The sequence below is a fragment of the Mobula birostris genome, chromosome 8 (genome assembly GCF_030028105.1).
Source record: "Mobula birostris isolate sMobBir1 chromosome 8, sMobBir1.hap1, whole genome shotgun sequence".
In the NCBI taxonomy this organism is placed as follows: Eukaryota; Metazoa; Chordata; class Chondrichthyes; order Myliobatiformes; family Myliobatidae; genus Mobula; species Mobula birostris.
Window position 1 is genome coordinate 104584482 of NC_092377.1, and position 23661 is coordinate 104608142.

The 23661-nt window shown below is 44.3% G+C and overlaps 1 protein-coding gene across 5 annotated transcripts in view; it reads right to left on the reverse strand.

The window, feature by feature from the left end:
• Nucleotides 1-23661, reverse strand: part of LOC140201569 (filamin-A-interacting protein 1-like) — a 359890-nt gene that overhangs the window by 74233 nt on the left and 261996 nt on the right. The window contains exon 1 of one of the 5 annotated variants that reach the window (XM_072265862.1): nucleotides 5588-5740. The exons of 3 other annotated variants lie outside the window; for them this stretch is intronic. The gene's annotated coding sequence lies outside the window, so the exon portion shown is untranslated. Of the gene's footprint in view, nucleotides 1-5162; nucleotides 5466-5587; nucleotides 5741-23661 lie in introns of those variants that run through there. One more of the 5 variants, XM_072265863.1, reaches the window with a different exon arrangement.

The window sequence follows — 23661 nt, forward strand, 5'->3', positions numbered from 1 at the left end:
GGGAGGGGCAGCACCTCTGGTGGGTGGATGAATTAAAAGTGCAGATAGTTATTAATGAATATGATATAGTTGGGATCACAGAGACATGGCTCCAGGGTGACCAAGGATGGGAGCTCAACATTCAGGGATATTCAATATTCAGGAGGGATAGACATGAAAGAAAAGGAGGTGGGGTAGCATTGCTGGTTAGAGAGGAGATTAACGCAATAGAAAAGAAGGACATTAGCCGGGAGGATGTGGAATCGATATGGGTAGAGCTGCATAACACTAAGGGGCAGAAAACACTGGTGGGAGTTGTGTACAGGCCACCTAACAGTAGTAGTGAGGTTGGGGATGGCATTAAACAGGAAATTAGAAATGCGTGCAATAAAGGAACAGCAGTTATAATGGGTGACTTCAATCTACATGTAGATTGGGTGAACCAAATTGGTAAGGGTGCTGAGGAAGAGGATTTCTTGGAATGTATGCGGGATGGTTTTTTGAACCAACATGCTGAGGAACCAACTAGAGAGCAGGCCATTCTAGACTGGGTATTGAGCAATGAGGAAGGGTTAATTAGCAATCTTGTCGTTAGAGGCCCTTTGGGTAAGAGTGACCATAATATGGTGGAATTCTTCATTAAGATGGAGAGTGACATAGTTAATTCAGAAACAAAGGTTCTGAACTTAAAGAAGGGTAACTTTGAAGGTATGAGACGTGAATTAGTTAAGATAGACTGGCAAAAGATGCTTAAAGGGTTGATGGTGGATATGCAATGGCAAGCATTTAAAGATCGCATGGATGAACTACAACAATTGTTCATCCCAGTTTGGCAAAAGAATAAATCAGGGAAGGTAGTGCACCTGTAGCTGACAAGGGAAATTAGGGATAGTATCAATTCCAAAGAAGAAGCATACAAATTAGCCAGAAAAAGCAGCTCACCTGAGGTTTGGGAGAAATTCAGAGTCCAGCAGAGGAGGGCAAAGGGCTTAATTAGGAAAGGGAAAAAAGATTATGAGAGAAAACTGGCAGGGAACATAAAAACGGACTGTAAAAGCTTTTATAGATATGTGAAAAGAAAAAGATTGGTTAAGACAAATGTAGGTCCCCTACAGACAGAAACAGGTGAATTGATTATGGGGAACAAGGACATGGCAGACCAATTGAATAACTACTTTGGTTCTGTCTTCACTAAGGAGGACATAAATAATCTTCCGGAAATAGAAGGGGACCGAGGGTCCAGTGAGATGGAGGAATTGAGGGAAATACATGTTAATAGGGAAATAGTGTTAGGTAAATTGAAAGGATTAAAGGCAGATAAATCTCCAGGGCCAGATGGTCTGCATCCCAGAGTGCTTAAGGAAGTAGCCCAAGAAATAGTGGATGCATTAGTGATAATTTTTCAAAACTCTTTAGATTCTGGACTAGTTCCTGAGGATTGGAGGGTGGCTAATGTAACCCCACTTTTTAAAAAAGGAGGGAGAGTGAAACCGGGGAATTATAGACTGGTTAGCTTAACATCAGTGGTGGGGAAAATGCTAGAGTCAGTTATCAAAGATGTGATAACAGCACATTTGGAAAGCGGTGAAATGATCGGACAAAGTCAGCATGGATTTGTGAAAGGAAAATCATGTCTGACGAATCTCATTGAATTTTTTGAGGATGTAACTAGTAGAGTGGATAGGGGAGAACCAGTGGATGTGGTATATTTGGATTTTCAAAAGGCTTTTGACAAGGTCCCACACAAGAGATGAGTGCGCAAACTTAAAGCACACGGTATTGGGGGTATGGTATTGATGTGGATAGAGAAATAGTTGGCAGACAGGAAGCAAAGAGTGGGAATAAACAGGACCTTTTCAGAATGGCAGGCAGTGACTAGTGGGGTACTGCAAGGCTCAGTGCTGGGACCCCAGTTGTTTACAATATATATTAATGACTTGGATGAGGGAATTAAATGCAGCATCTCCAAGTTTGCGGATGACACGAAGCTGGGCGGCAGTGTTAGCTGTGAGGAGGATGCTAAGAGGATGCAGGGAGACTTGGATAGGTTAGGTGAGTGGGCAAGTTCATGGCAGATGCAACTTAATGTGGATAAATGTGAGGTATCCACTTTGGTGGCAAAAACAGGAAAACAGATTATTATCTGAATGGTGGCCGATTAGGAAAAGGGGAGGAGCAATGAGACCTGGGTGTCATTATACACCAGTCATTGAAAGTGGGCATGCAGGCACAGCAGGCGGTGAAAAAGGCGAATGGTATGCTGGCATTTATAGCAAGAGGATTCGAGTACAGGAGCAGGGAGGTACTACTGCAGTTGTACAAGGCCTTGGTGAGACCACACCTGGAGTATTGTGTGCAGTTTTGGTCCCCTAATCTGAGGAAAGACATTCTTGTCATAGAGGGAGTACAAAGAAGGTTCACCAGATTGATTCCTGGGATGACAGGACTTTCATATGATGAAAGACTGGATCGACTAGGCTTATACTCTTGGAATTTAGAAGATTGAGGGGGGGATCTTATTGAAACGTATAAAATCCTAAAGGGATTGGATAGGCCAGATGCAGGAAGATTGTTCCCGATGTTGGGGAAGTCCAGAATGAGGGGTCACAGTTTGAAGATAAAGGGGAAGCCTTTAAGGACCGAGATTAGGAAAAACTTCTTCACACAGAGAGTGGTGAATCTGTGGAATTCTCTGCCACAGGAAGCAGTTGAGGCCAGTTCATTGGCTATATTTAAGAGGGAGTTAGATATGGCCCTTGTGGCTAAAGGGATCAGGGGGTATGGAGAGAAGGCTGGTACAGGGTTCTGAGTTGGATGATCAGTTATGATCATACTGAATGGCGCTGCAGGCTCGAAGGGCCGAATGGCCTACTTCTGCACGTATTTGCTATGTTTCTATGTCACCTCCTTTTCAGGGCGGTTAGTCCACCTTTGGTCCCCACCTGGCACTCAGCTGTCACCTGTGGCTCCCCGTAGCTGTTTGCATGCAACAGCGGCCACACCCCGGGCAACGCATTCGACAAACCAGCTAAACCAGGTGAGGGTAGCCAACGGGTCTCAAACCCTTGGTGAGATAGGGAGATGTCTATCCCAGCATGTAAGACAGACTCCGGCGGAAAGGTCCAACGGTCAAGAAGGCGGTCTCTGCAAATGTCGTGGAATGTGTAGAGCAGGACAAGACACAGAAGACGTCCTGGTCATCCACTGCGCCTAGTCCCATCTCCAGCCGTCTCGACGCTGTCTTGCCACTGGATCCAGATGGGAATTATGAAGAGAGAGTGAGGCTGACGCTGCGCAACCCTCCCTCACTTAAATGCAAATCACGCGCTAGTCTCGACATCATCAAATGGTGTCCAGGTCTTCATTGACGAGAATGGACGAACACATCCCTCCGCCAGGCTGTAGATCACCCTTGGGCAATGGATGCACCTGTTTAATGTGCGCCCCCCCCCCACCCCGATCAAGGTCACATGAAGCCGTGGAAGCAGGCGGTGGATGGTTGCATAGGTGAACACTAACACCAAGCAGGCAGTCTCTGAGAGATATTGATAATGGCCTGGGTCACCCATCTTGCATAGAAGGCAGAAAGATTTGCAAAGAACAATCATGGTCAAGACTATGATCACTTACAGCATACAATGCGGCACACAATGAAGGAATGAATATTTCTTATTAGAAATAGTAGTATATTCTATGTATTGCCCTGTACTGCTGCTACAAAACAAGATATTTCACGACATATGGCAGTGAAAGTAAACCTCATTCTGATTCATCCTAAATACATAAATAAACCTTTCTCACAAAAGACCTTCAACCCATTGTGTGTTGACACCGAGATAAGCATCTCACACATTCTTGCCTTTTTATTCATATGATTATGACTGAAGCAAAAATGGAAAATTCTGAAACAACACAACAGGTCAGGCAGGATCTATGGAGAGAGAAACGGTTAACATTTCAGCACTGGGATTCGTCAGAACCGCAAACAAAAGAGGAACAAGGGCTGGGCCAGTCTGGAGGCACTCGGAGAGCGAGAGAGCAAGGGCTGGGCCAGTCTGGAAGCACTCGGAGAGCGGGAAGGGAATAACTCCGACTGAGCAAGACCGGATTACCAGATGTGGCCGTTCGCTCCTTTGTGCTAATGTGTTGCTGATGCTGTAGAGTCTGCTTAATGCAGCAGGCAAAAGAGAAAGAAGGAAATAGATGGCGGGGAAATGGCGAACCCTGGTACAACAGACAGAAAGAGGTGTTATCTCACGTTGGAGAATTCCATGTTGAGTCCTACAGGCTGCAGCATGCCCAGGTGGAAGGTGAGGTGTTGTTCCTCAAAGCTTACATTGAACCTTGTCATAACAGTGCCATAAACAAAGCTTACTTTCCTGAGAGTACCTGGTCAGGATATTTGAGAAATTAGCTGAAGGACTTTTGAGGTCAATGGACAGAGAATTCCGCAGCCCCCTGAAGGGGCTGTTAGATGGGTGTCCAGCACACCGGGGCACTTGGGCCTGGCCACAGGGCCGCCACAACACCCTCCAGCTGCTTATGTGCCCTCTCAGCTGTTTAACTTGAAATGTCCTAAATTAAATAGAAGAGCGAAGGTCAGCCGAGAATGGTTGATTTCACCTCGTTGATATCACACTTTAAAGCATCTGGATCAAGCAAAGCCATGAGTTAACACCGCCTAATAATATTTAGAAATTACCTCACACACTCCAGGAAAGCTATGCAGACAATTAAACATTAACCGAAACTGTAAGCAAAGAGAACAATTGAGCAAGATCATTACGCCATTCATACACATTCCAACAACCTTAAGTCTTCAGTAACAGTGATCCTGTCCTGAGCACTTTTCCTGTAACGAGTGTCAAGCCAACCAGTGTCACCGACACTCGCCACAAACCCAAAAAGAAGCATCCAACAACAGGGGAGGGGGTGGGGGAGGATTCGAGCAAACTGCAAATTGAAGGAAACAAATGAGAGAGTTAAATGTATGTTAACAGTGTAAATGGAGACATATTCAATTAGAGGATAAAGACGATGCATTCTCACAATCCTCAGGGTGAAGTCATTCTGCTAGGACAAGCATGGAACTGCAGAAAGGGAAGGAATTATCCAGGAATACTACACACAGAACGAAACAACACTGCAACCCAGCTGAGGATATTTACTCCCTGTAAACTCACTTAGACCACAGCACGAGGCAGTATTTCAATCTGCAACATCATCACAGCTCTCCAGCATTAGATTCGAGTGGTCAGGTTAATTCATACAGTAACAGCTCTTATCTGAGGGAAAAGGTAAAGGGAGAGAAAGAGAGAGAGAGAGAGAGAGAGGAGAGAGAAAGAGAGGGAAGAGAGAGGAAGAGAGGGGAGAGAAAAAGAGAGGGGAGACAGAGAGGGAGGGAGGGAGGGAGAGAGAAGAGAGAAAGAGAGGGAAGAGAGAGAGAGGGAGAGAGAAAGAGGGGAGAAAGAGAGGGGAGAGAGGGGGGAGAGGAAGAGAGAGAGAGGGATCACATGCTACAGGTGAGAGCAAGTGCTTATCAAAGAGAAAAGGAGAGAGAGAGAGAGAGAGAGAGAGAGAGAGAGAGAGAGAGCAACTCCATTCTTACCTTGTGATATAGTTAGTTCCATGTCAGAGCCATTTACTGCTTTAAACTGTATTTGGAGAACAAGCAGGCAATGATTCCTACCCCACGGGGAATCCACCATAACATTCCAGCCATGGCATTAGACAATGAAAGGTGAATTTTACAGTATGTAGAAGTCCTGAACCAAGAACTAATGATGTCATCCATTCCTTATATGGGGCAGCATTGTGCAGATTAACTTTGGTCAGTAAGAAGGCGGAGTTTCAAGTCTGAATGTGAGCTGTCTGAATTAACAGAGGAATCCAGCTGGAACCGAGTTTATATCCCAGGCTAGGCTACACATGTAGTAGTGGACAGGGTTCCTTACCCAAGGGAGGGAGGGTAGGGATGAGTAGAAGGAACCCTTTGCTGTGAATTCTGCACGTCTGCTGTATGCCAGTGCATGCAAAACTAAGTAAGTGCAAACAACCCCGGACAAAAGCAGCTGTTTTAGTTGCTTGATATCATTTAATTATTGTTAACAAACACAGCCTCTCTCTTGTTTGAAACTGTTATGCAACATTTACTGTCGGGTTGCTTTAGTCCTGATCCCCGCTTTACCTGGCTGTTGTGTGTGCAAGAACGACCTGTGTGTCTCAGTTCACTCACGTTTCAAAGGGTGACACTAAAAATGTGGATTGTGTGCCTTTGCAGATCCAGAATCATTTGTAACCTTTGAGAATAACCGCATTATGGACACCTTCTAAGAGTGGTGGAGTGGTGATTATGTTAGTAGATAAGAAACCAGCAGGGTTTTTATGGCGACTATGAATCTATCTATCATACCGCTGTTAGGACCAGGCACAGTCACTGTTTCTTTTAGGATCGAACTTTTACCAGGAGTGGCTCACACGTCTCCTGGCCTATCACTTAAGAGCAAATAGGGAGAGGCAGGTAACACTGCCCTGATCGTGGCTTTGGCCGAAAATGGGCACAAGCCCTTTCCCTCCACAGATGCTGAGTGCCTCCAGCAGACTGTTCGGTATGTTAAAAACCAGCCTTGTCAGAAGACACAAAACATATGAAGGGTAGTTGATCTGCAGTGTTAGATCCATATATGCTGCCTGGCCTGATGAGAATTTTCAGCATGTCCATAAGACCATAAAACATAGGAGCAGAATGAGACCATTTGGCCCATCGAGTCTGCTCCGCCATTTCATCATGGCTGATCCATTTCCCTATCAGCCTAAATTTCCAGCCTTTTCTCCGTATCCCTTCAGGCCCTGACTAATCAAGAATCTATCCAGTCTTCGCCTTAAGTATGCCTAATGACTTGGCCTCCACAGCCACCTGTGGCAACAAATTCACAGACTCACCACTCTCTGGCTGAAGAAATTTCTCCTCATCTCTGTTCTAAATGGATGTCCCTCTATTCTGTGTTCACTGGTCTTTAGAGTCTCCCACCATAGGAAGCATCCTCTCCATATCCACTCTATCAAGGCCTTTCAACATTTGATGTTTCAATGTGGTACTCCCCTACACCCATTCTTCTGAATCCTAGTCAGTAGAGGCCCAGACCCATCAAATGCTCCTCATATGACAAGCCTTTCAATCCCAGAGTCATTTTCGTGAAGCTCTTCTGAACTTTCTCCAATGTCAGCACATCTTTTCTTAAATCAGGGGTCCAAAACTGCTTTTATTTTAGATTTTTCAATAGAACAGCTGATCACTGAGATGCCACAACAGCAACTTAAGCGAGTGACCAATGCACAGATTGGTTTAACCAATGGGTTAACACAATGCAGAGGGGAAGACCTGCAAGGTTACTTGGTGAACATCTTCACCTTCAGCAGCTCCTTGCAACCTTGTGTCCTTTTACGACAACCAGATGGGGTTTTCCCCATGACTTTATCCTGAAGATGATACTTCAATCAACATATTCCTCAGCACTGAAATGTCTTTTTAGTTACAGCTGCTTAACATAGAGTGCCTATAAAAAGTATTCACCCCTCTTGGAAGTCTGTATATTTTATCGTTTTACAACATTTAATTACAGTAGATTTAATCTGGCTTTTTTGACACTGATCAACAGAATAAGACTCTTCCATGTCAAAGTGAATACAGATCTCTACAAAGTGATCTATATTAATTAGTCATAGTCATAGTCATACTTTATTAATCCCAGGGAAAATTGGTTTTCATTACAGTTGCTCCATAAATAATCAATAGTAATAGAACCATAAATAGTTAAATAGTAATATGTAAATTATGCCAGTAAATTATGAAATAAATCCAGAACCAGCCTATTGGCTCAGGGTGTCTGACCCTCCAAGGGAGGAGTTGTAAAGTTTGATGGCCACAGGCAGGAATGACTTCCTATGACGCTCTGTGCTGCATCTCGGTGGAATGAGTCTCTGGCTGAATGTACTCCTGTGCCCACCCAGGACATTATGTAGTGGATGGGAGACATTGACCAAGATGGCATGCAACTTAGACAGCATCCTCCTTTCAGACACCACCGTGAGAGAGTCCAGTCCCATCCCCACAACATCACTGGCCTTACGAATGAGTTTGTTGATTCTGTTGGTGTCTGCTACCCTCAGCCTGCTGCCCCAGCACACAACAGCAAACATGATAGCACTGGCCACCACAGACTCATAGAACATCCTCAGCATCGTCCGGCAGATGTTAAAGGACCTCAGTCTCCTCAAGAAATAGAGACGGCTCTGACCCTTCTTGTAGACAGCCTCAGTGTTCTTAGACCAGTCCAGTTTATTGTCAATTCGTATCCCCAGGTATCTGTAATCCTCCACCATTTCTACACTGACCCCCTGGAGGAAACAGGGGTCACCGGTACCTTAGCTCTCCTCAGGTCTACCACCAGCTCCTTAGTCTTTTTCACATTAAGCTGCAGATAATTCTGCTCACACCGTGTGACAAAGTTTCCTACCGTAGCCCTGTACTCAACCTCATCTCCCTTGCTGATGCATCCAACTATGGCAGAGTCATCCGAAAACTTCTGAAGATGTTTTACAAATATAAAACCCAAAATAATTGATTGCATAAGTATCACCCTCTTCAAGTCAGTATACCATAGATGCACCTTTGTCAGCAATTACAGCCCTGAGTCTGTGTGGGTAGGTCTCTATCAGCTTTGCACATCTGGACACTGCAATTTTTCCCCATTCTTCTTTACAAAACTGCTCAACCTCTGTCAGATTGCATGGTGATCATGAGTGAACAGCCCCTTTTCAAGTCCAGCCACAAATTCTCAATTCAATTGAGGTCTGATCTCTGACTTAGCCACTCCAGAGCATTAACTTTGTTGTTTTTAAGCTGTTCCTGTATAGCTTTGGCTTTATACTTGGGGTCATGCTGGAAAACAAATCTTCTCCCAGGTCATAGTTCTCCTGCAGACTGCATCGGGTCTTATTCCAGGATATCCCAGTATTTTGCTGCATTCATTTTACCCTCTACCTTCACAAGCCTTCCAGGGCCTGCTGTTGATCAAAGCATCCCACAGCATGATGCAACCACCACCATGCTTCACATTAGGGATGGTGTGCTTTTGATGCTGTGCACTTAGTCTGATGGCCAAAATGCTCAATTTTGGTTTCATCAGACCATAGAACCTTCTTCCAGCTGATTTCAGTCTCCCACATGCTTTCTGGCAAACTGTAGCCGAGATTTCATGTGCGTTTTTTTTTCATTAGTGGCTTTCTCTTTGCCACTCTCCCATAAAGCTGTGACCGTTGAAGCACCCAAGCAACAGTTGTTGTCTACAGGATCTCTTCCATCTCAGCCACTGAAGCTTGTAACTCCTCCAGAGTTGTCATAGGTCTCCTGGTGGCCTCCTTCATTAGTCCCCTTCTTGCACGGTCACTCAGTTTTTGAGGACGGCCTGCTCTGGGCAGATTTACAGCTGTGCCACATTCTTTCCATTCCTTGATGACTGACTTAACTGTATTCCAAAAGATATTCAGTGACTTGGACATTTTCTTGTCTCCATCTCCTGACATGTGCTTTTCAATAACCTTTTCACAGAGTTGTGGAGTATTCCTTTGTCTTCATAGTGTAGTTTTTGCCAGGATACTGACTCACCAGCAGCTGGACCTTCCAAACAGAGGTGTGTTTTTACTACAGTCAATTGAAACATTTTGATTGCACACGGTGATCTCCATTTAACTAATTATGGGACTTCTAAAACCAATTGGCTGCACCAGTGATAATTTGCTGTGTCAGATGAAAGGGGGGGGGGGTGAATGCTTATGCAATCAATTATTTTGTGTTTAATAATTGTCATAAATTTAGACCAATTTGTAGAGACCTGTTTTCACTTTGACACGAGAGTCTTTTTCCATTGATCAGTGTCAAAAAAGCCTAATTAAATCCGCTGTGATTCAATATTGTAAAACAATAAATCATGAAAACTTCCCGGAGGGGTGAATCATTTTTATAGGCATTGTACATCACATTGGAATTTCCTTATTGGACTTCACTTCTGAAATTTGGTTTGATTGAATTTGGGAACTGATAAAACACACAGCCGCGACTTTACAATGCCTCTATCAGAATCCAGCAACTTTATATTTTTGGTATTCAAGTCCCTAATCTTGGACTCTGAAGTAAGACCCCTGAAAAGCAGACTTGCCAAGCTAAATGTCCATGTTACAAGTCTAGAACTATTTGTCTTTGCTTGCTTCGGTCCCACTGAGGAAGGGGTTTCTCTTGCCCTTAGTTGTTAGAAGATAGTACCAGACACAGCAGCTGTTATACTGCCTGGTCAAGGCAAACCGATATGCTACCATAGACACCGTGGGAACATAGCCCTTACTGCGGTGCTGTTACAGCTTGGGGATGTGGAGCACAGAGTTCAATCCCAGTCTCCATAAGGAATCTCTGTACGTCCTCCTCGTGGAATGCGTGGGTTTTCTCTGGGTCCTCTGTTTTTCTCCCACAGTCCAAAGATGTACTAGGTAAGTTAATTGGTCATTGTAAATTGCCCTGAGGTTAGTCTAGGTTTAAATCTGGATCATTGGGCAGGGCTGGAAGAGCCTATTCCACACTGTATCTCTAAATAAATAAGTAAGTAAATTTCTGTGCCAAACTTTTTTCCAAGGTAACACACATTTTGAAAATGGCCATAAGACCATAAGATATAGGAGCAGAAGTAGGCCGTTCGGCCCATCGAGCCCATGGCATCACACATCACCTTTGCATCTATGGTGGAAATACTCTACCACATCTGACACAAAACTTCTTCCACAGAATTTCATTATTTGTTCAAATGGTATGCCTATCCAGACTTCTAAGAGGCTCAGAAAAATATTGTTACCTTTTTGGTTCTAAATCTGATAGACTATTTTATGAGAGCTACTCAGAAATTCACAAAGTTATTAACCTGTGTTCAAAATACATGATTTTTATCTCTCCAAAAGCACGTTCTGTGCAGGTACTAGTTATTCAGCTTTTCATTGTATTTCCTTCACTTTCCACAGTGGCAGATAGGTAAGAACTCAGGATTTGGTTTCATTGCTGTCTTGACAAAAGTTTGAAATTGGCAAGGTATTGGCCTTAAATGCCAGTTATATTTGTGCTATTTGTGTTTGCCAATTGGTTGAAATTTGTTTTATGAGGCTTGACACTTTTAGTTTAAAGATTAACTTTATTCACTTTACCTGTCACGTGCAGATCGAAACATTCTGCCAAAAGCCAACGTTAATCAAGCACTTGAGATATTGAATGCTGCCATCACCAGACAAGAAACAGCCCACCCCAGCGCATTTCAGATCATAGTTGGGGACTTCAATTAGGCTTGTTTGAAGAAATCTCTACCCAATTATCATCAGCATATAACCTGCAGCACCAGGGGACCCAACGCATTTGACCACTGTTATGCTATGATTAGGAATGCCTACCGTTCCATGCCGAGAACACATTTCAGGAAATCTGATCACTTGGCTGTCCTTCTACCTGCATACAGACAGATGATAAAGAGCAAGGCTCCAGAGGTAAGGACAGAAAAGAGATGATCACAGGAGGCAGAGGAGTGGCTACAGGGTTGCTTTGAGTTGGTGGATTGGGCCGTGTTCAAGGACTAAATAAGTACATCATTGTTGTCACGGAGTTTATACAACAGTCATAGATGAGTGTGTCCTCACAAAGTCACTCAGAGTCTTCAACAACCAGAAGCTCTGGGTGAGCCAGGAGATCTGCAATCTGCTGAGGGCCAGATTGGTAGCATTCAGGTCTGGCAACCAAGAGGTCCAAGCCTGATCTCCAGCAAGCCATCTCACATGCAGAGTCCAAGCTTGCGTCACTGAAGGATGCTCGACCGCTGTGTCAGGGCTTGAATGCTATCACCTCTTACAAAGTGAAACCAAGCGACGTAGATGAAATCAAGGCTTTGCTCCCAGGTGAGCTCAATGCCTTCTGTGCTTACTTTGACTGTCAAAACATGGTGGAAGCTTCATAAACTCCCACAGCCCCCTATGTCCCCGTGATTTCTGTCTCTGAGGATGATGTGAATGCATCCTTCAGGAGGGTGAATCCACAGAAAGCATCCAGACCCAGATGAGGTACTTGGCTGAGTACTAAAAACCTGTCCTGACCAACCGGCTGGAGTATTCACCGATATTTTGAACTTCTCCCTTTGGCAGTCTGAGATACCCACCTGCTTCAAGCCCAAGAAGAATGTAGTAACCTGCCTCAATGGCTGTCGTCCAGTAGTAATGTGACAACGTGCTGTGAGAAGTTGGTGATGAAACATATCAACTCCTGCCTGAATAGCGACTTGAATCCGCTCCAATTTGCTTGCTGGCAGAGCAGCTCCATAGCAGGTGCCATTCCATTAGCTCTTCACTCAGCCCTGGAACTGTAAGGTTCACTAGCAAACTCAAGTGTAGAAATCACAGAGACTTCGGTAATTTCAATAGAACTGAAGATTTATTACAGGAATTAACAAGAAAAAACAAACAGAGCTCAGGCAAACTGTACAGAAACCTGATGAACAGAGATCACTGACGATACACAGACAAACTCAGTCTGAGTTTCACTGACAAGGATCCACAACGACCCAACAAAGCGGGGTCGGCACACTCCCCGAAATACACCCTGGAGCACGTAGGAGTTCCGGGCAGTGACGTTACCGTGCTGATTAAATTATCCCAAACTGAACAAAGGTGATAAATATAAAGAGTTTAACAATTCCCATGATCCCAAATGAGACACCTGCAAAGCAGTGAAAGCCCAGAGCTAGCGCAAAGACAAAGAATTAGACATAAAAGTGAAACAATCCAAGGACAAAACATACCCACAAAGGTGACACCAAGAAAACAACAGTTCATGTACTGACTTCTTTAGTACAAATGATCCCTGGTTGTGACAGGAACATCTGAACAGCAAAGATGCATACATCAGGATGATCTTTATTGACTACAAAACTGATCAATAAGCTTCAAGACCTTGACCTCAATACCTCCTAGTGCAATTTAATCCTCAATTTTCTCACTTAGAGACCCCAGTCAGTTCGGATTGACAACAGCATCTTCTCCTAGTCTCCATCAACACAGGTGCACCGCAAGGCTCTACTCACTTTACACTTACGACTGTGAGACTAGGCACAACTTCAATACCAAATTCAGGCTTGCTGACGACACCACTGTCAGGCTGAATCAAAGGTGGTGATGGATCAGCTATATGGAGGGAGACTGAAAACCTGGTGAGCGGTGCCATACTGACTCGATGTCAGCAAGACAAAGGTGCTGGTTACTGACTTCAGGAGGAGGAAACCAGAGGTCCATGAGCCAGTCCTCATTGGGAGATCAGAGGTGGAGAGGGTCAGCAACTTTAAATTCCTCAGTGTTATCATTACAGAGGATTTGTCCCAGACCTAACACGTGAGTGCCATTACAAAGAAAGCAGGGCAGTGCCTCTATTTCTTAGAAGTTTGCGAAGATTCGGCATGGCATCTAAAACTTTGACAAACCTCTATAGATTTGTGGTGGAGAGTATATTGCATTACAGGCTGATATGGAAACACCAATACCCTTGAACATAAAATTCTAATAGAAGTATGGAGGCCCAGTCCCTCCATACCATTGAGAACATCTACAAGGAGCACTGTCATAGGAAAGCAGCATCTATCATCAAGGCAGAGTTTACACCTCAAATGCTAACTAGCCCTGTTGCTCCTCTCTGAATGTTAGCTGCAATGGTGAGTAATGCCCTGACTAGAGAATGCTCATCAGTCCGCCTTGAGCTCCTTGGGATTGTGACTTTGACTGCCAATGAACAGAGTTTTGTTGCTTGTCCCCTCAGGTAGCGTTCTGACTGGAAGTCTATCCTGTTCGTCATAACTGAGTGTGGGAGAAGATTGCTCCTGTCTGAACGCACCCAACTGCTCCAGCCTCCGGGGTTTAGATGCTCCAATTATACAGAGTATGGATAACTGGTTTGCTTCGTTAATTGGCGACCTTGTTTTGGGGCCAGGATTTGCATACTTAAAGAGCACCCGAACTCAAGTTCGAGGCTGCATCACCAGCTCGACTCTGGTTCAGTCTGTGATTGTGTTTAGGATATCTGTCTCATTTGGATTCTCTTCTAATCTTGTCAGGCTTTCATCAAGGATCTAGTCAAGAAACCTGGTCTTGTCTCAGTCTTGAAATCATGCCTCGATTCTAGTCTCAGATACCCCAGCACTTGGGTTCTTACCATCCTTGCCTCGGCCTCTCATCGCATTAACTTTGTCTACCTCACTTCCACCACTCATTCAACACTCCAACAGTAGACAAGGAGTTAATTCACTATCAAATTCAAAAGAGATATCTGTTAACTCCAGTTTGATTTTTGTTGTTGCAAAAATGTTGGAATTGTCCAGCAATGCACAAGTATTGTGTTATATTTGCAGAATCTAGTCTGATAGGAAACTAGATCCAACTTTTGGAACACTCAGAGCTTTCTCTTAAAAAAAGGACTATCAACAGGGGTTTTTTTTTAAAGTGTGGATTTTTTATGAGGAAAGGTTTAACTGCATGTTGTAAAAGGTGCTGTTCAGTCATAGAAACAAGGCCCTGAACAAACTGACATCAACGTTATATATTTACAGAGCATTACCTCATACACTAATAAATCAAATGCTGGCACAGGAAAAGAGACAATCACTTTGTTTTTTAAACACCTGAGAAATGAGGTAATGATGTCCGAGTCAGTGTTAGCGTGATTAATATTTTCACAAAGGTATATTTGATCTAACAGGAGTGCAAACTATCACTCCCGGATGGCTGCAGAGTCCAAAAGCTTTCTCTCCCGGTCACAAAGATTAAGGAAAAAATGCAGGAGGCTTTTATGAAAAATATAAGTTTTGCCAGCTGCTTAATCATTAATTATTACCGATGTGATTTTTGTCAGAGATCAGCACTGTGTGTAGTAAACATGTTTGGGTTTGATTCTTTAGCAAGCATCTTCACTCTGTCTGAAACAAGCAGGATTATTCATTTTTATTCAAATTGCTAGATGGCGGCACATTCAGCCGCAGAGGCATCTCGGGGACAGACCAAAGATGTTTTTCCCGTTGTTGGATATGTTTTTCTTGATCACAACACAATGCTGGGCTCCAAGAACTTTGGGTCTGGCAGGTCTACCCCATCAGTGAGCTGCTTGTTGATGGGAGTAGCTGGATTGGGTGTTGGAGGAGCCGGTCTGGGTTTGGAGGAGATGGCCTGGGTGCACACTGTGTTGCTGCCTGCTACTCAAAGACATCCAAGATGGTGTGCAAAGGCTGCGTACAGTTGAACCATGGTTGATTGTCTGTGATGGTTCTCTTGTGATGTGATCACAAGATCCTGTTGGACGTTGATAATGTAATATTCTGCAGGCCTGGTTCCCTTGTTTGATGGTGTGACAGGCAGTGAGGAAGCTGCGTAGCCTCTGTTGTACCAAGTTCTAGGCCTCAAGCCATGGGCTTGCCTGCTGTTGCAGAGGAGACGCCAGAGGCAGTGCATGCCCGGTTGGGTGCAGGCCTCTCCCATGGGTGCTGCCTTCCAGTGTTTGATCAGTGGAATGACAGGCTGGATTGCAGTACCTTCAATTTGCTGGGCATGTTTGCGAGAAGGTGATGCACGCAAAATGCTGTAGGAACTCAACAGGTCAGGCAGCATCAATGGAGATGAACAAACAGTCAGGCTGATAACCTTCTTTAGGACTGGAAAGGAAGGGAAAAGACAGCAAAATAAAGAGGTGGGTGGAGGGGAAGGAGGACAGCCAGAAGACACAAAAGAGTGTTGCTGAACAGAGATACCTAGATGTTGTCATTTCATAGTTTGGTCAAAGTGGTAACACAGGTGGATAAGGTTGTGAAGAAGGCATATAACACAATTGCCTTCATATGTTGGGACTTAGAATGCAAGAGTAGGGGCAGCATGTTGCAACTCTACAAAACATTTTCTAGGCTACACTTAATAGTGTCATGTGCAATTCCAGTCACCATTCTATAGCAAAGATGTTATGGCACAACAGAAAGTGCAGAGGAGATTCACCAGGATGTTGCCTCATTTGGAGGATTGTAATTATGGGAGGAAGTTGAATGGCCCGGGCTTTCCATGGGATGAGTGAGTCTGTTATGTAGGATTAAGAGAGACACAGTCAAGGTCTTTTCCCATGTTATGGTATTAAAAATAAAAGGACACAGAAGAGAGGTAGGATATTTAAAGGAGACACGAGGGTAAGTATTTTTTTGCACTGAGTGACTGATTTCTGCAAGAGAACTTGGAATCTTATACAAAATTCAAAGTTCAAACTTTAAAGTAAATCCATTATCAAAGTACATACGAGGGGTGATTGATAAGTTCGTAGCCTAAGGTAGAAGGAGTCAATTTTAGCAAACCTAGCACATTTATTTTTCCTACATTTACACACTTAGTCCAGCGGTCGTGGAGCATACGGATCCCTTCTTTGTAGAAGTCGGCGTCTTGGACCTCCAAAAAGTGATCCACAGCAGGGGTGATTGATAAGTTAGTGGCCTAAGGTAGAAGGAGATGAGTTATTACCTTCAAACTTTCTGCATTTTCACTCAGAGTTGAACTGTACGTGCATGTAACGAGAGCTGTATAACTCATCTCCTTCTATCTTAGGCCACAAACTTATCAATCACTCTAACTGTGGACCACCTGGAGGTCCAAGATGCTCTCGTTACATGCATGTGCAGTTCAACTCTTTGAGTGATAATGCAGGAAGTTTGAAGTTAATAACGCATCTCCTTTTACCTTAGGCCACAAACTTATCAATCACCCCTGCTGTGGACCACTTCTACAAAGAAGGGATCCGTATGCTCCACGACTGCTGGACTAAGTGTGTACATGGAGGAGGGGATTATGTTGAAAAATAAATGTGCTAGGTTTTCTAACATTGATTCCTTCCACCGTAGGCCACAAACTTATCAATCACCCCTCGTATATGTCACCATATACTGTACAACAATGAGATTCATTTTTTGCAGGCATACTCAGTAAATCCAAGAACCATAAAAGAATTAATGAAAGGTCGCACCAACAGGGTGGACTAATAACGTGCAAAAGACAGTAAGCTGTGTAAACAGAAAAGAGAAATAATAATAATGATAAATAAATAAGCAATAAATATCAAGAACCTGAAATGAAGAGTCCTCGAACGTGAGTCCATTGGTTGTGGGAACAGTTCAGTGATGGGGCAAGTGAAGTTAGAAACATAGAACATAGAAAAACTACAGCACAATACAGGCCCTTCAGCCCACAACGCTGTGCTGAACATGTACTTACTTTAGAGATTACCTAGGGTTACCCATAACCCTCTATTTTTCTAAGCTCCATGTACCTATCCAGGAGTCTCTTAAAAGACCCTATTGTTTCCACCTCCACCACCGTCGCCGGCAGCCCATTCCATGCACTCACCACTCTCTGTGTAAAAAATTACCCCTGACATCTCCTCTGTACTTACTTCCAAGCACCTTAAAACTGTTCCCTCTCGTGCTAGACATTTCAGCCCTGGAAAAAGCCTCTGACTATCCACACAATCAATGCCTCTCATCATCTTATACACCTAAGTTGAAAGAAGTTATCTCCACTAGTTCAAGAGCCTGAAGGTTAAGGGGTAACAACTGTTCCTGAATCTGGTGGTGTGAGTCCTAAGGCTCCTGTACCTTCTTTCTGATGACAGCAGCGAGAAGAGAGCACGGCCTGGATGACGAAGGGCCCTGACTACATCTAAGAGGAACTTAGACAGACACTTAAATAGACAAGGCTTAGAAGATACAGATCTAATGAGGTCAAAGGGATTTGCACGGATGGGCAAAAATTGCTTTGACTAGGTACATGGTTGGGAGGGATATGGAGTTTGCAGGTCGATGGGGCTAGGCACATCAATAGTTCAGAATAGATTAGATGGGCCAAAAGGCCTGTTTCTGTGCTGTAGTGTTCCATGACTCCATGACGCTATGACATTTAAAGGATCGGCTTGGACATGGTGTGACAAGAGGGTCCGTTTCTGTCCTGTGCAAATCCATGAAAACGTTTTGTATTTTCTTCATCGCTTGATTTACAAAAATCCTTCCAATTAATCACAGTCTAGGCTGTTGTCCAAGGCACAATGGCTATAATGTTACATAATGCTTCCTGGTGTAGAGAGAATGACATATGGAATTTCCTTTATGCCTCTGATTTTTTACAGGTGTGGAGGTGTTCTGTGCCAGGTCAAATCCTTTACCTTTGAATGTGGTTACGCGACTTTGTCATGCGGCTGTTTCAGCATTCTGACAATAAACCGCAGTTTACAATGGTGGTGATTTGTAGACCACACTATAGTTTTAATGCAGAATTATTAAGCAGTGATCAGGGTTAATAAATGCTTATCTGGCATTGGAAGAATCCTCTTAGATCCCAACAACCATTTGTCCAATGCCCCATACCATTTTAGAAACATAGGCAAGGCTTCCTTGGAAACAATGGAAGAACGTCTATACCTCCTTCTGAACAGATTTCACAACCATGAGGCAAAGGGGCAGAATTAGGCCATTCAGCCCATTGATTGTGTTCCACTATCACATCAACCCCATTCTCCATCCTTCTCCCTGTAGCAGCTGACACCCTTATTTATCAAGAACTGATCAAATTTGCTTTGAATATACCCAATGACTTGGCCTCCACAGCCGTCCGTGGCAGTGAAATCCACAGATTCACCACCCTCTGGCTAAAGAACAGAGCCAGTTCATGTGCCATATCCCACACCAGCCTTCTTGAATAGGTGTCAGACTTGGAGAGTTCTCTGCTCAGAAATTGGACACAGTTTTGAGAAGGTTCAAGCATTGAACTTTTGCAATGGAAGAAACAAAACAGCAAACCTCCATGCCCCAGGGTCAAGTGCATTTGATATAAAACCAGAGATGAAAAAACACATTGAACACATTCCAGCATCTAGATGCTGTCAGAGTGTAGACGAGTGCTTGCTATTTCCTGTCCTTACACAATGCAGAACAAAATGCTGTATGGAGCATTATCATTTTTGTAGCACAACTGCATTCTTTAGAGACTGTTGAGATTAATTTGGTCAGGTTAATTTGTGAATTAGTTATCCTCTTGACGAACACTTTAGAGTTGAAGATCATAGAGGTGTTCAAACAGGAAACAGGTCCACCTGCCACTGAATCCATGCTAAATGTCAACCATTCACTAGCATCAGTAGTCCAGCGATCTTTCGAGTTGAGTATAATTAGATTAGATTAGATTAGATTCAACTTTATTGTCAGATACAAAGCCAATAGAGTGCAGTTAGCATCTAACCAGAAATGCAAAGAATAGTGTTACTTACAAAATAACTGCGAATAAATATAAAAGTACTGAGACAGTACAATACGGATGCAATACTGCTTAGCACTGTGATGTGAGGTTCAGCAGTGTCACAGCCACAGGGAAGAAGCTCTTCCTGTGCCTGCTGGTGTGGGAGCGGAGGCTCCTGTAGTGCCTACCGGATGGGAGGAGAGTAAAAAGTCCATGGTTAGGGTGAGATGCATCCTTGATAATGCTTTTCGCCCTGCCCAGGCAGGGTTTATGGTAGATGTTCTCAATAGTGGGCAATTGGGTGCCGATAATCCGCTAGGCAGTTTTCACCACATACTGGAGAGCTTTGCGGTCCGATACGGGACAATTGCCATACCACACTGAGATGCAGTTGGTGAGTATGCTCTCAATGGTACAGCGGTAAAAGTCTGTCAGTATCCTGGGACACTCCGCAAGATATAAAGGGGTTCTCCTAAGGGGTTATTTGGTTATTCCCTTAATGGAGAATGACTTTCTTTAATGTCGGGAGGCTGACACACGGTCCTTGACAGGTCATGGTCAGGGTCCAGAGCCAAGGATTGCAAGACAACTGTGGACCTCTCACTGTCGCAACCTCCCTCCGCCACCACTGCCATTGTGGTGGGCCATCATCTGTCACCAGCTCCACTTGACTGGATCACTCTTTGTCTGGAACCTCCCCCTTGACCCTACACCATGGTGACCCTACCGGGAGCTAAGTGCCGGGTAGCGTAGCTCTCGAGATCCTCGGAACTCACAAGCCTCTTCTCTGTGACAGGGCAATGATGCTCGGAGAAGATCACTAATACTAACCCTACATTACTCCCACATTCTATCAACTCCTCCCCGACTCGCTCACTCACCTATACACTACAGAGGCCAATTACCACGCTGACCCACTCGTCCTTGGGTTCTGGGGAGAAGCTGGAGGTAACCCATGCATTCACTGTAATTATTCATCATTCCAAATTTGACCGTGAAGGAAGCAATGGCATTGATGAAGCAATGACTACATTCTGAATATTGCTGAGTCATGGTTACAACACCATTTAAACTGGAAGGAAGGAGGAGATGCTAAATGGTCCCGTGATTTTCCCTTGATTTTACAAATACTTCTCAGTTTTTACATTGCATTTTCAGGGCAGAGACATCTAGCAGGACTATCACATTGCCCTCTACGAGTTGCCTCGAGAAGGAAGAGGTGGCTCTTCTTCTTGACCAATGCAGTGCCGGGGTGAATGACCTCCTGCTCTGTTTGGTTGGATGCTACTGGAATTTGGCCCAGCAACGAAGATAGAACAGTAACTAAAGGTCCATAAAAAACAAGTTGCTGGAGATACTCAGAGGATCAGGCAGCACCTCTGGAGGCAGAGAGGTATTGTTTCAGGTTGAGAGCTTGCATCGTCTTAGAATGTAGAGAGGAGATAGCTAGTATAAAGAGTTGGGAGGGGTGAAGCAGGAGTTGGCAGGTGGGTCCAGGTAAGGAAGAGTCTGATAGGCTGTTGGAGCCAGCTGGGGCAGGAAATCTAGAAGGTGGGAGGTGATTGGTGGAGACCACAAGCGGTTGCAGATGATGGAATCTGATAAGAGGGGAAGGTGGTGAGATACGTAATGGGAACAGGGAAATAAGCTGGGTGACAAGGGTTGCCAAGAGTTTTTTGGAAAGGTGGGTACAAGAAAGATCCTGGGTAGATCAGAGAGTCAAAAAGGGACAGAGGGGGTTGAAGGTTACCCAAAAATGTAGAATGTAGATCCAGATCTGCATGGATTGTGACCTACACATGTGTAGTGAGGGAGTAGTGGCAGTGGTGGCACCATAGTGTAGTGGTTTGCATAATCGATTTACCGCATTAGCAATCACCGACTGGGATTCGATTCCCACCATCACCTGTAAGGTGTTTGGATGTTCTACCTGTGATTGTGTGGGTTTCCTCCAGGTGCTCCGGTTTCTTCCCAAGTTCCAAATATGTATGGGGGTTAGGTCTGGGGTTAGTCAGTTGTGGGCCTGCTGTGTTGGCACTGGAAGTATGGCAGAGTGCCCTCAGTACATCTTCGCTGATTTGACCCTAACGATGCATTTCATGGATCTTTTACTGTTTTGGTGTACATGTGACAAGTAGAGCGAGCTTTTCTTTGACTGCTTGAAAGGTGCTAGCCAGGGATTTGCTGTCACTCGCGTTGAAGGTCCCATTCCCATCGCTCATGTTCTTTGATTATTCCACCACCAAAACATCTCCAAAGTGTGTCATTGTCTGTTTGGTTACATCACCCTGCCTTGGTCTCTTTTTTCTCTCCACCACTCCTGAAACTGATGGCCCGGAACCCCCTGTGGGTGGTGACTGTGTACACAGCTCTGCCTGTGTAAAACGCAGCCTTGTTAGTTACATAGAAAGTGAAGTGCCAGTATACAATAGGGTGCAAGGGCAATGTCGAGTTAGGTCATGATACTGGAAGTCTTCTTTATCCCACAGGGATTCTGTTCTGGAGTCTTACAACAGTGGGCTAGAAGGTGTCCTTGTCCCTGGTGTGTATCTTCAGGATTTCAAAGGTTTCAAAGGTACATTTAATGTCAGAGAAATGTATACAATATACGTACATCCTGAAATACATCTTCTGCTGAATGCGAGGAGACAAGAGAATGACCAGTGTTGGAAGGGTTCTTTAAATATAGAGACACTCCGATTATTTATTTCTTTTTTATCTCACGATACAGCATGGAGTAGTCCCTTCTGGCCCTTCGGAGCACACTGCCCTGCAACCCCTGACCTAAACCCGATTAACCCTAACCTAACCACGGGACAAATTGCGGTGACCATTTAACCTACGCAGTATGCCTTTGGGCTGTGGGAGAAAACCAGAGGAGCCAGAGAAAACCCACTCATTCCACTGGGAGGATGTACAGAATAGTGTGGGAATTGAACTCCGAACGCCCGAATGCCCTGAGCTGCAAATTGGAGAGGGTCAACAGGAACATGCTGAATTTTCTTCACCTTCTGAGTAAGCAGAAAGTGCTGGTATGTTTTCTGGACCATACGGTCTATATAGTTGTACAAGATGTTGTTTCAGGAAAAGCAGGGCGACTTTTCCAGAAATCATCAACTGGAGAAGCAATGCAGGATAGTACATTGCTGACCTTCGCACTCATTCTTTCAGGGGCGACCTCTCTCTCCCTCGATGGGGGGAGACAGCCTGCCTGAAATGCCAGTGTGCTGGGTTATGGACCATAGTTTTTGATGGGCTCTAGATCAAGGTCTCTTTGGGGGCTTTGGCAATTGCTTACATGACAGGGGAGGGAAATCGTTGCTTTTGCTGTTGTTTACGCAGTGAGGAGGGTCAATGCTTCAGCTGCTGCTTGTTGTGGGAGGGGGAGGGAGTTTCTATCATTCATACTATGGGGTTTTTTGTCTTGTGGCTGTCTGTGAAGAGTAAGAATCTCAGGTTGTATACTGCATACATCCCCTGATATTAAATTGAACCATTTGAACCATTTTGAAAGGAATTTGACATATGCATGGATTAGTGGGATATAGGCCAAATGCTGGGAAATGAGAGTTTTGGCTGGCATGGACCAGTTGGGCCAGTGAGCCTATTTCCATGCTGTATCACTCTACAACCCCAAATAAGCAGAAAATGTGGGATAGGTACAAATTATCATGGGCATGATCAGTCCCAGTTATTTCCAGCTGTGTGTATAATAGCTCATTAGATAGGCCCATTACCCAAATGGGCTGAATATAGCAACATCATTGTAGTCTTTACTTAAATATTCCCAAAGATTTGCTTAAATTTCAGAGCATAGTTTGCTACTTTTATTTATTAATAGGACATTATGATGTAAGGGAAAAGCTTGCCTAACAAATCTGTTGGAATTATTTGAGGAAATAGCAGGCAGGATAGACAAAGAAACATAGAAACATAGAAACATAGAAAATAGGTGCAGGAGTAGGCCATTCGGCCCTTCGAGCCTGCACGGCCATTTATTATGATCATGGCTGATCATCCAACTCAGAACCCCGCCCCAGCCTTCCCTCCATACCCTCTGATCCCCGTAGCCACAAGGGCCATATCTAACTCCCTCTTAAATATAGCCAATGAACTGGCCTCAACTGTTTCCTGTGGCAGAGAATTCCACAGATTCACCACTCTCTGTGTGAAGAAGTTTTTCCTAATCTCGGTCCTAAAAGGCTTCCCCTTTATCCTCAAACTGTGACCCCTTGTTCTGGACTTCCCCAACATCGGGAACAATCTTCCTGCATCTAGCCTGTCCAATCCCTTTAGAATTTTATACGCTTC